Source organism: Canis lupus, chromosome 17 (genome assembly GCF_003254725.2).
Source record: "Canis lupus dingo isolate Sandy chromosome 17, ASM325472v2, whole genome shotgun sequence".
In the NCBI taxonomy this organism is placed as follows: Eukaryota; Metazoa; Chordata; class Mammalia; order Carnivora; family Canidae; genus Canis; species Canis lupus.
Genome location: NC_064259.1, coordinates 29,731,180 through 29,740,914, shown reverse-complemented (window position 1 = coordinate 29,740,914; position 9,735 = coordinate 29,731,180). Strand labels below are relative to the sequence as shown.

At 42.5% G+C, this 9,735-nt stretch overlaps 1 protein-coding gene across 1 annotated transcript in view; it reads left to right on the top strand.

Annotated features, from left to right (window-relative positions):
• The first annotated feature begins 1,866 nt into the window (after positions 1-1,866).
• Positions 1,867-9,735, top strand: part of PRKD3 (protein kinase D3) — an 88,225-nt gene continuing 80,356 nt past the window's right edge. The window contains exon 1 of the mRNA XM_025454159.3: positions 1,867-2,051. The gene's annotated coding sequence lies outside the window, so the exon portion shown is untranslated. The remainder of the gene's footprint in view (positions 2,052-9,735) is intronic.

Here is a 9,735-nt window from a genome sequence, read left to right as displayed (position 1 = left end):
CTCTGTATAGTATCAGCTTGATTCCTTAAGAAAAGTTACTTCTAGGAAGAGCAATTTCTGTCTCTTTAAGGACCACGAGAGAAAATGGAAGTCACTAGTGAGATGGGACTGGCTGTAAACTGCTCCAATGAGGTCCTGGGAATCTTGCTGAGAGAGAATATTTGGGGCTGGACTAAAATGTTTGTTGGGAAGTGGAAGGAAGAAAAAGGCAAAGTTAGGTAAGGGCGTTCTTTAAAAAGAATATAAACGAGTGGATTTACTTTCAATTTTAAAATAAAACAATAGCAGAACAAGACTAAATATAAAATATTAGATCGAATTAGATACATATTACTGGATATGGGATATTTAGCAGCTTTCAATTCCTGAGAATATTTCAGAAATGTCTTTTCTAAGCAATAGCTTCAGAGTAGATCAGAGTTATACACAATTTCACTTGCCCCGTCTTTAATACAAATTATTTTAAAATTCCCATTTCTGGGCAGCCCCGGTAGCCCAGTGGTTAGCGCCGCCTTCAGCCCAGGGCGTGATCCTGGAGACCGGGGATCGAGTCCCACATCGGGCTCCCTGCATGGAGCCTGCTTCTCCCTCTGTCTGTGTTTCTGCCTCTTTCTCTCTCTGTATCTCTCATGAATAGATAAATAAAATCTTTTAAAAAATAAGTAAAATTCCCATTTCTTAAGTTTAAAAACAAGAACATCTGTTAAGATTGATGACTTAGGGATCCCTGGGTGGCGCAGCGGTTTGGCGCCTGCCTTTGGCCCAGGGCGCGATCCTGGAGACTCGGGATCGAATCCCACATCGGGCTTCCGGTGCATGGAGCCTGCTTCTCCCTCTGCCTATGTCTCTGCCTCTCTCTCTTTCTCTCTCTGTGACTATCATAAATAAATAAAAATTTAAAAAAAAAATTTAAAAAAAAAAAAAAAAAAGATTGATGACTTAGTATAAAACGGAGGGACCCACTTAGCTTTCTTTTCTCTCTGTTCTCAGAAGCTGCCTTAGACCACTGCTTGGGGATGGATGGATGGATGGATGGATGACAGTAGCCCATCCAGTTTGTCTCAATATATTTCACTCAAGTATTTTGGAGATAAAATCTTGACGGAAGGAGAACTAGGTCGTTTCTGGGACCGTAACTGTCAGCGGGTCAGGTTTTCCTCTTACCTAGTTATAATGTATCACATAGTGGGGTTTCCCCCCCCTCTAGGTCCTCATCCCGATACCCGACCCTCCTCCTCCCCGGGCCTTGTTACCCTTGCTTCCCTGGACGTGGAAGCCTAGGGTCGTGGTTCTTGACTGCACTTCACTTTGAAGGGTAGGGGACACATGCGAGTTGAAGGACGGACCGACAGGAAACACAGAACACTGAGAGTAGCCACTTGAGTACACTCTGCTCCGACGAAGGGCTCAGGAGGTCTCCGCCTCGCCTCCGCCTCGGTGCGGAACGCCCGGGGCTCTGCGGTGCCAGGCGGCCACCTGGAAGGCAGGCCCGAGGGAGGAAAACGTGGGGAGCAGGGAGTAGGCTCTCGGGGATGTGGACCCCTTCCAGGTCCCCCGTTCAAGCCGTGAGTCACCTCTTGGTTCCTTGCCACCGGGGCCTCCGTCAAGAGCGGACGACAAAAGGCAAAAAGGCAACGACGGGGCTCAAGTGCCGTGTGCAGCTGGTTTCAACGCACGGTCGCGCCCCGCTCCCCCGCGGCCACGGAGACGCAGGCACGTCCGCGCCTGCTGAGCTCCAGCTGCCCCTGCACCGCGCAAAGGCACAGCGAGATGCCCGCGCGGCTCCCACCCGCTCGGGCCCGCCCGGAAACTACAGCTCCCGGCAGGCCCCGCGCCGGCCGCGCGCCCCCGCCCCGCACGCCCCGGCCCCCCGCCCCCGGGCCTCAGGACGGGACGGGGAGGAGGGAGGAGGGAGGAGGAGGGAGGGAGGGAGGAAGGGGCGCCAGCGGCTGGCGGGATCCTGCGAGGCGCGTGAAGCCTCGCTGGCGCCTCGTCTGGACTCCAGACGCTGGCGGCCGCGGAGTTTCTCACGACTGGGGGAGCCCGCCTCTGTAAGTAGTCGCCTCAGGGAGCGCGGATCAGACCCTGAAAAAGTTAGCGTCGCCGCGGCCGCCGCTTTGTTCTCGCGGCCCGTCGGGTGAGGCGGCGGCGGCCCCTCCCCCACCCGCCCGCCCGCACGCGGCGGCGGCGGCGGCGGCGGCGGCGGCGGCGGGACTCGGGCCCCGCGCGGGGCTGGGCGGCGACCGCCGGGGCTGGGCGGGAAGTTGGCGGAGCGCGAGGCGGGGGGAGCGGGCGGGGGCGCCGCGGCGAGCGGGGGGCGCCGGCGCGGCCGCCCGCTGGGGCTAAGTTCCGGCGCGGGCGCGGAGGCCAAGTTGGGTCGGCGCTCGGCGGGCGACCACCGCGCGCGGCCGCTTCGGGAGCCGGACCGGGAGAGTCAAGCTGCAGAATGTGGGATGAGATGAGCCTCCTTCTCCTTCTTCTTCTTTTTTTTTTTTCTTTTCGTTTCATCACTGGGTGTTGTAGCCTTCTCAAAAGGAGTGAGTAAATGGTGCTTAGAGTGTGAGCCCCCACCCCAGTTTCCTGATTGTGCTTAGTTTTGCAAGTTGCAGCCTTGCTGTGGAGTGAGCTGTTCTCACCCCCGGGGAGGATTTTCTTCAGATGAAACGCTGAGGAGCGCGACTGTTTCTTGGAGCAGTAACAATAACCACATACTACTTACTGGTCGATGGCCTGTTGGATATTTTATCTGAAATCCTCTCAGTCAGAAGCGTAGGCCTTGCCGACAGCGCTCACGAATATGAACCAAGCGACGAGCCCGTGGGAGACCTGCAGACTTTTCCGTACACAGATTGATGGCTTGGACATAACTGTCTCTTCAACCACACCCATCCCCACAGGAAATAAGATATCGGTGTCATCTTTGATTAGGAAGGATAAGTTACACCCTGAACGACTATTTTGTACGACCCGGCTTTAATGAGCTGTGGCCGCAAATGAAACAAAAACTTTTTAGAAATGCCTTAATCTGTACTCTGGGAAATGCCGTATTGTATTACTTGTCGCTACTTCTACTCTGTACTTAATATCGCAGTTCTGAACCAACATTTTAGCGACTGTGATTTTTGCTCGGATCGAACTTACATGCCAACGTCTAGCGCATTGAGGGCAGGGAATACCCACCTCTCAGTTTGCTACTGTGGACATCCATAAAAGTTCCCCGAGCTAGCTAGCTCTCGACTTCTAAGTTTTATTAACCTTTTTTTCTTCCTCTCGTGTTAGGATCTGAATTGAGAGCAAGCCTGAAAATTCAGCCGAAAAGAAGTTACAAGTTTTATAGTAAAAGCATTTTAAACATGTCACAGAATCTTTCATGTTAGGTTTTGGTTCAGCAGGTAACATAGATGTATGGTAGACCTGATCAGATAAGCTGGCGGTATTTAACAGGCCAGTTTCCATACTAAGTTCTATAGTTCGGTGGATAGCGTTTCACTTTTTTTTTTTTTTAAAGATTTTATTTATTTATTCATGAGAGACAGAGAGAGAGAGAGAGACAGGCAGAGGGAGAAGCAGGCTCCATGCAGAGAGCCTGATGTGGGACTCATCCCTGGACTCCAGGATCACGCCCTGGGCAGAAGGCAGGTGCTAAACCGCTGGGCCACCCAGGGATCCCCCAGCATTTCACTTTTTAGGATGACTCACATTCAAGATGTTGACTGATATCTTGAGACTAATTTTTTAAGCAATCTCAGGTAATAATGAGCCTTTTAGATATGCAAAGCTTTCAGTTTCAATAGATGACCTCTTTTTTTTTTTTTTTTAGATGACCTCTTTATTTTTTTTTATTTTTTTTTTTATTTATGATAGTCATACAGAGAGAGAGAGAGAGGGGCAGAGACATAGGCAGAGGGAGAAGCAGGCTCCATGCACCGGGAGCCTGACGTGGGATTCGATCCCGGGTCTCCAGGATCGCGCCCTGGGCCAAAGGCAGGCGCCAAACCGCTGCGCCACCCAGGGATCCCTAGATGACCTCTTTAAAAGAAATTTCTCTCAGGTAGTTTTTAACTTAACATTGGCATATGCAAAAAAGGCTTTAATAAATCAAGCCTTAGAACGTTAAGGTTTTAAAATTACATTGGAATTGAAAAAAAAATCTCATACGGAAAAAAATGAATTTAATGGTCATTAAATGGACTTTTAAGGGACATTTTCTCATTTTTAAAAAGACTTTCTAAAATAGATGAAAATATTACGGTATTGAAATTAGTTGCTCATTTTTAAAAGAAACTACTTTTACAGAAATGGCTACATGAGGAAATTATTTGCTAGTACAGATTTTTATTTAATAATCATTCTTATAGTTCACAATCTTCTGTGCTGGTAGTACTTTGAGTCTCTGTGTAATTTAAATTGAACTTGTATGTGTGCCTCTTTGGAGCAGTGGGAAAATTTGAGATGATATACTTAGATGTTTTAATTTTAACTTTAGTACAGAATAAAAATTTTCTCCACTTGTGTGGTTTACAGTGACATTGTATGAGAAATTGCTCATTGGCTGTCAGCCAGTCAAATTTCTCAGATATCACTGGGCAAAGAGAGGCGATGAAGGTTCATCAAGCCCAGCATAGATTCATACAGCATTGCCAGATTGGCAGGCTGTAATCTTATTACTGGATAAACTTTTCAGTGCCTGAGCAGAGAGCAGACATGGTGTGTTCGCTGTACTCTCTCTGAGAGTGGAAGGTCTGAGATTTAAATGTCACTAGTCCAGATGAACAGAATTTTAGCAGCAACAATTTAGTTGAATGCTTAGCTCTTAGGAAAAGTATTATATTAATCTAAGGAAACAGTTATATTTTGAAAATCTATAGATGTCCGGATTGCTGCAGACTATGAATTTAAAAAACCAACAAGCAAAAAAAAAAAAAAAAAAAAAAAAAAACCAACAAAGCTATTTGAATTGTTAATACAGTATACAATATAAAAGCACACTAAGATTATTAAGCCAGGTCAAGCCTGTATCAGGGCAAAACATAGACATTGACTTCAGGACACTAAGAATTGCTCTGGAAAAGGCCACATGCTTTTTTACATGTTAAAAAAATACATGTATATATCAAATCAACAGGAAAAAAAAAAAAAGACCATTCATTAGTGTTCCTAGCACACAAAACTAAATCGAACCACTACTGGTGGTAGGGAGTCATGGTAGATATTATGCTAGTCTGAATAGGAAAAGCATTTTACCTCTTTAGTCTTTACTGATTACCAAAAGGACACTGGCTACACTAAATAATGAGCTTCCTTTTGAAGTGTTTAAAACCTGGATTTGTTTTGTCTTCCTGGAATCCTCTTCCCTCCTCTCTCTCCTTCCCTGACTTCTATTTATCCTTTAGGTCTTAGCTTATTAAGCACACTTCCTTAAGGTCACCTTGTGTGAGACCCCAGCTGAAATTAGGTCCTTTAAGTATACTTGTCATATCATTTTTCACAATTTGTAGTTAACTTGCTATTTTTGTGTGTGGTATTTGTTTAATGTGTGTGTCCCACATCACTCTGTAAGCTCCAGAGAGAGCAGTATCCATGTATGTTTTGGTTACTGCTGTATAACCACAGTGTCTCTAATAGTCTGGCATATAATAGGCACTCAGTAAATGTCGAAGGAAAATGCTTTTTGAGTTTCTAAGTAGAGGCTTTGCTAAGTTAGGAGATATGTACATGCAGGAGGGAGATAAGGGATTGGGAGAGAAAGGTGGATCGCCTTGTGATGTTTCCATAAAGTGACAGGCCTTTGTTTTACCTTGTCTGTAGTAATAGGGCAGGTTGGGCTCAAGATTCCTTTTTTTTTTTTTTTTTTTTAAGATTTTATTTATTTATTCATGAGAGACAGAGAGAAAGAGAGAGAGAGAGAGAGGCAGAGACACAGGCAGAGGGGGGGAGCAGGCTTCATGCAGGGAGCCCGATGGCAGGGAACCCGATGTGGGTCTCCAGAATCAGGCCCTGGGCTGAAGGCGGCGCTAAACCACTGAGCCATCTGGGCTGCCCCTCAAGATTCTTTTAATGTTTCATCTTTTGTTTCCATTCAACAGTGGTGATGGATTATGTAAACTCATTTGGATGGGATATGTGACAGAAAGCTCCCCAAAAGAGTATTTGAGATGTTCCAAATAAATATATTAATTGGCGTTGGTGGTATAGTGGTGAGCATAGCTACCTTCCAAATAAACATATTAGAAATGCTTGCCAATTGATAGCTGTTAGAAACAAACATATCTCGATACATAGTTTATAAATTAGTAATTGTCTTGTCTTAGTTTCCTAATTGAAACATAAAGACAAAATAAGTTACTAGATTTTTTGATACTAATCTTAATATTTTTCAGCCTACATCCTACTGCATCTTATCCAGCAAATCAGGGTTCCATAAAATAAAAGGAGAAAACAGATGGTTTGAGTGGGCAGAAGCTAATATGACAGCTCATTTAGTTTCTTCTATTTGTTTTTGTGCTGCCACTTTAAAAAATCTTTTTTATACAAAATTTCCAAGATGTAAAATTTATGTAGCTGATTAATAGTTATCAGTAGTTCTGATAAATTGATCGATTGCATTATTAGACAGTTACTATTATTTGGCTAATATTAACAGGTATAATAAAATGAAAATTTAGGGCAGCCCCGGTGGTGCAGTGATTTGGCGCCGCCTGCAGCCTGGGGTGTGATCCTGGAGACCCTGGATCGAGTCCCACATCGGCTCCCTGCATGGAGCCTGCTTCTCCCTCTGCCTGTGTCTCTGCCTCTCTCTCTGTGTCTATGAATAAATTTAAAAGAAAAAGAAAATTTAGTGGGAAGACATCCATCGAAAATAAATTATTACTGAACACAGCGGTGTCTTGTATTTTGAAGTATTTAACCTAAATACAGTATCATTTGTATTTTACTACCTTTTTTTTCTTTATCACAGTTTAGCTTTTGAAACTACTAGAGTCAAGTATGTTAAGTAGCTCATTACCTCAGGAGGTGGAGGGAAATAGTAGAAAGAACATGGGCTTTGCAGTCAGGGAAACTTTAGTTTGAATCCCAGGTTCCATCTCATATTAGTTGTGAGCAAGCAACTTCTCTGAAACTCTAGTTCCTTTCCTTAAAACAGAATTAAATCTCATAGGGTTGTTATAAGGATGTAATAAAGTATCATATCTGAATTACAGCTTTTGGCCTAAAGTAGGACCTTCATGATTAATTCTTTCATGTAATTACTATGAAAATTATTGGGACTTAATGAGCACTTAACTGTAAGCCAGGTCCTATTGAAGGTACTTTACATGCAGTAGCTTCATCCTCATAACGTCCTGTGAAGTAAGCAAGTACTGCTCTTATCTTTATTTCTCTGCAGTGATACTGAATAAAGGTGATTATTCTCCTACCACCTTTTCAAATATTTGAAGACCATTATTCTATTTAGTTTTGTTAAGCATATATTTGTCACATGACATCGTTTTAACCTTTATCTGGATGCATGCTCTTATTTTTTTTAATCAATATAACTCTTATAAATGTGGAGTGTACAAATGAACACAATGGTAATGTAGGCTGATTAGCAACAGAGTTTACAGATTGATGTTGATGTGTTCTCGGTGTCCTGGGGGGTTAGATTTGCATTGATTCTTTTAGTCAACGATTAGCAGCCCTTATTAATAAAATCTTAGGTGGCCTTTTAAGAAGAGCTTCTGAATGAGCTCTTCATTTCTTCTTCATTGCATATTTAACTTTTTGAAACTAAATGTAAAGCTTTACACTCACCCTTGTTACATTTCACTTTGTCTGTTTATCCTTGATTGTATACTCTGAGGATTTTATAAGCATGCCTTCTGTGTCTTTATCTTATAAATAGTCAAAATATAGGGCCAGGGACAAAGTTCCAAGGCACATCCCCTAAAGACTTTTTTCATCTGGGTTGATATAGACCAGGAAACTTCCCTGACTGCACTAACATCCAAGTCACACTCAACATATTTTCAAAAACAGCATGGAAAACCATCTTGAATACTGTTTTGTCCAGAATACACTTTTTCCCCCCGTGGCTTTGCTAATTGTGTGATCTTGGGCAAGTACTTTAATTTCTAAGCCTGTTTTCCACCTATAAAATGGGTTGTTGCAGAGGATTAAATGAAGTAACACACATGAAGTGCTTATCTGACAGATAGTTGGAGCTCAGTGACTATAAGTTATTATTCTTATTTCCTGCAACTAAGAAGTCTGAAAATCATTCTTTCCAAGATCTACATGCAGTGGATTTGGCATTATTTGTTCTGTTTGAATTCATGCTGTCATCTAGTGATTATTATATTCTTTTCTGAGTATTCAGACACCACATGTTTTCATAATCTATTTTCAGATTTGACTAAAGATTAATAATTAAGTTTATATGTCTGTGATTTCTGAAATCTTCCCCACTGTCCCAGCTCATAAAATTTGAAGCAACTCTGACCCATCTCCAGGCCCTCAACCCTCTCCAAGATTGCAGGAGTCAGCTTTGTGATTACACTTGTTAATTGCTTTAGCAGCATAGAATGAATTGCATCTGGAACCAAAGACTTGCACTCGTAAAAAGTTGTTTTAGTTTCTCTAATTCACCAGACTTGGGTTTCGGTTCTCATTGCTCTTCTACAACTTTAGTTTAAAAACTTAGGAGAAGATAAGCAAAATACAAGTTGAGCAATTCTGCCTTCTTTACGTGCTCTCTCAACCTTAACAACATCCTCTCTGAGCAGTGATTCTTTCAGTTCCTTGTTCTCTTTGACAAACAGTATGTTATTGTGGAGATACCACTTGGTAAGAAAGTATGAAACTTGGGTCCTAATTCCCCCTCCACCTCTTAATACCCATGTGATGCTGGGCATGTTGCTTTATCTGCTTATGCTTCTATTTTTTTCGTCTGCAAAAATCTATTTGTCTCCAAAGAGATAGGCATAAGGTAAAAAGTATGTAAAACATTTCTAAGATGTTGAGTGCTGTCACATATAAGGTGGAGTAATATTTATTTGAATGTGGTTATAAAAGCTTTTATCTTTGAACAGTTTTTTTCTAAGCCTTAGTTTTTCCTGAGCTTTCGAATTCTTGTTACTGTATCTGTATGCTTTGCTCTCCCGTTATGTTCATCCTAATTTATTTAGCCCCATTAACTACTCTCCAGAGAGTCATTCTGCAACCACATTGGATGCTTCGGTCTTTTGGATCATTGGAATTGTTTACAGCTATATATGTAAAATTTAGACAGATCCCTATGAGTCATTTCTCTTAGGCCATCAGGATCTTACCTTTTGTTTTGTTTTTGAACTGTCCTGTTATAAACTGTGATACATTTGTAACTGAGCCTAGTGCTTTTTACTTTTAGAAAGCATTTATACTAAGATCACTTCCTCCCATGTTCCTGTCATAAATATGTCGTTCACATTATAACTGTGCATAGTATGTCCCCTTCGGCTTCCTTAGTCTTCTGAAAGAAATCTGTCAACAAAGCAAGTCACCAATCATATTTTGGCAGAGTTAGACTTTCTGATATAAAAGAGAATACTCTTAATGTGTCTTTATTATGACACATTAGTGTTATACATCTTTTGTATGGCTGAGTGGTATGTACTTTATTTCTATAACAGTGTCAGTTTTAACCTTCTTTTTAGTACCTTCTATTTTTTTCTTTTTGTTTGTTTTGTAGTCCTAACTCAGTTGTATATTTGTGGA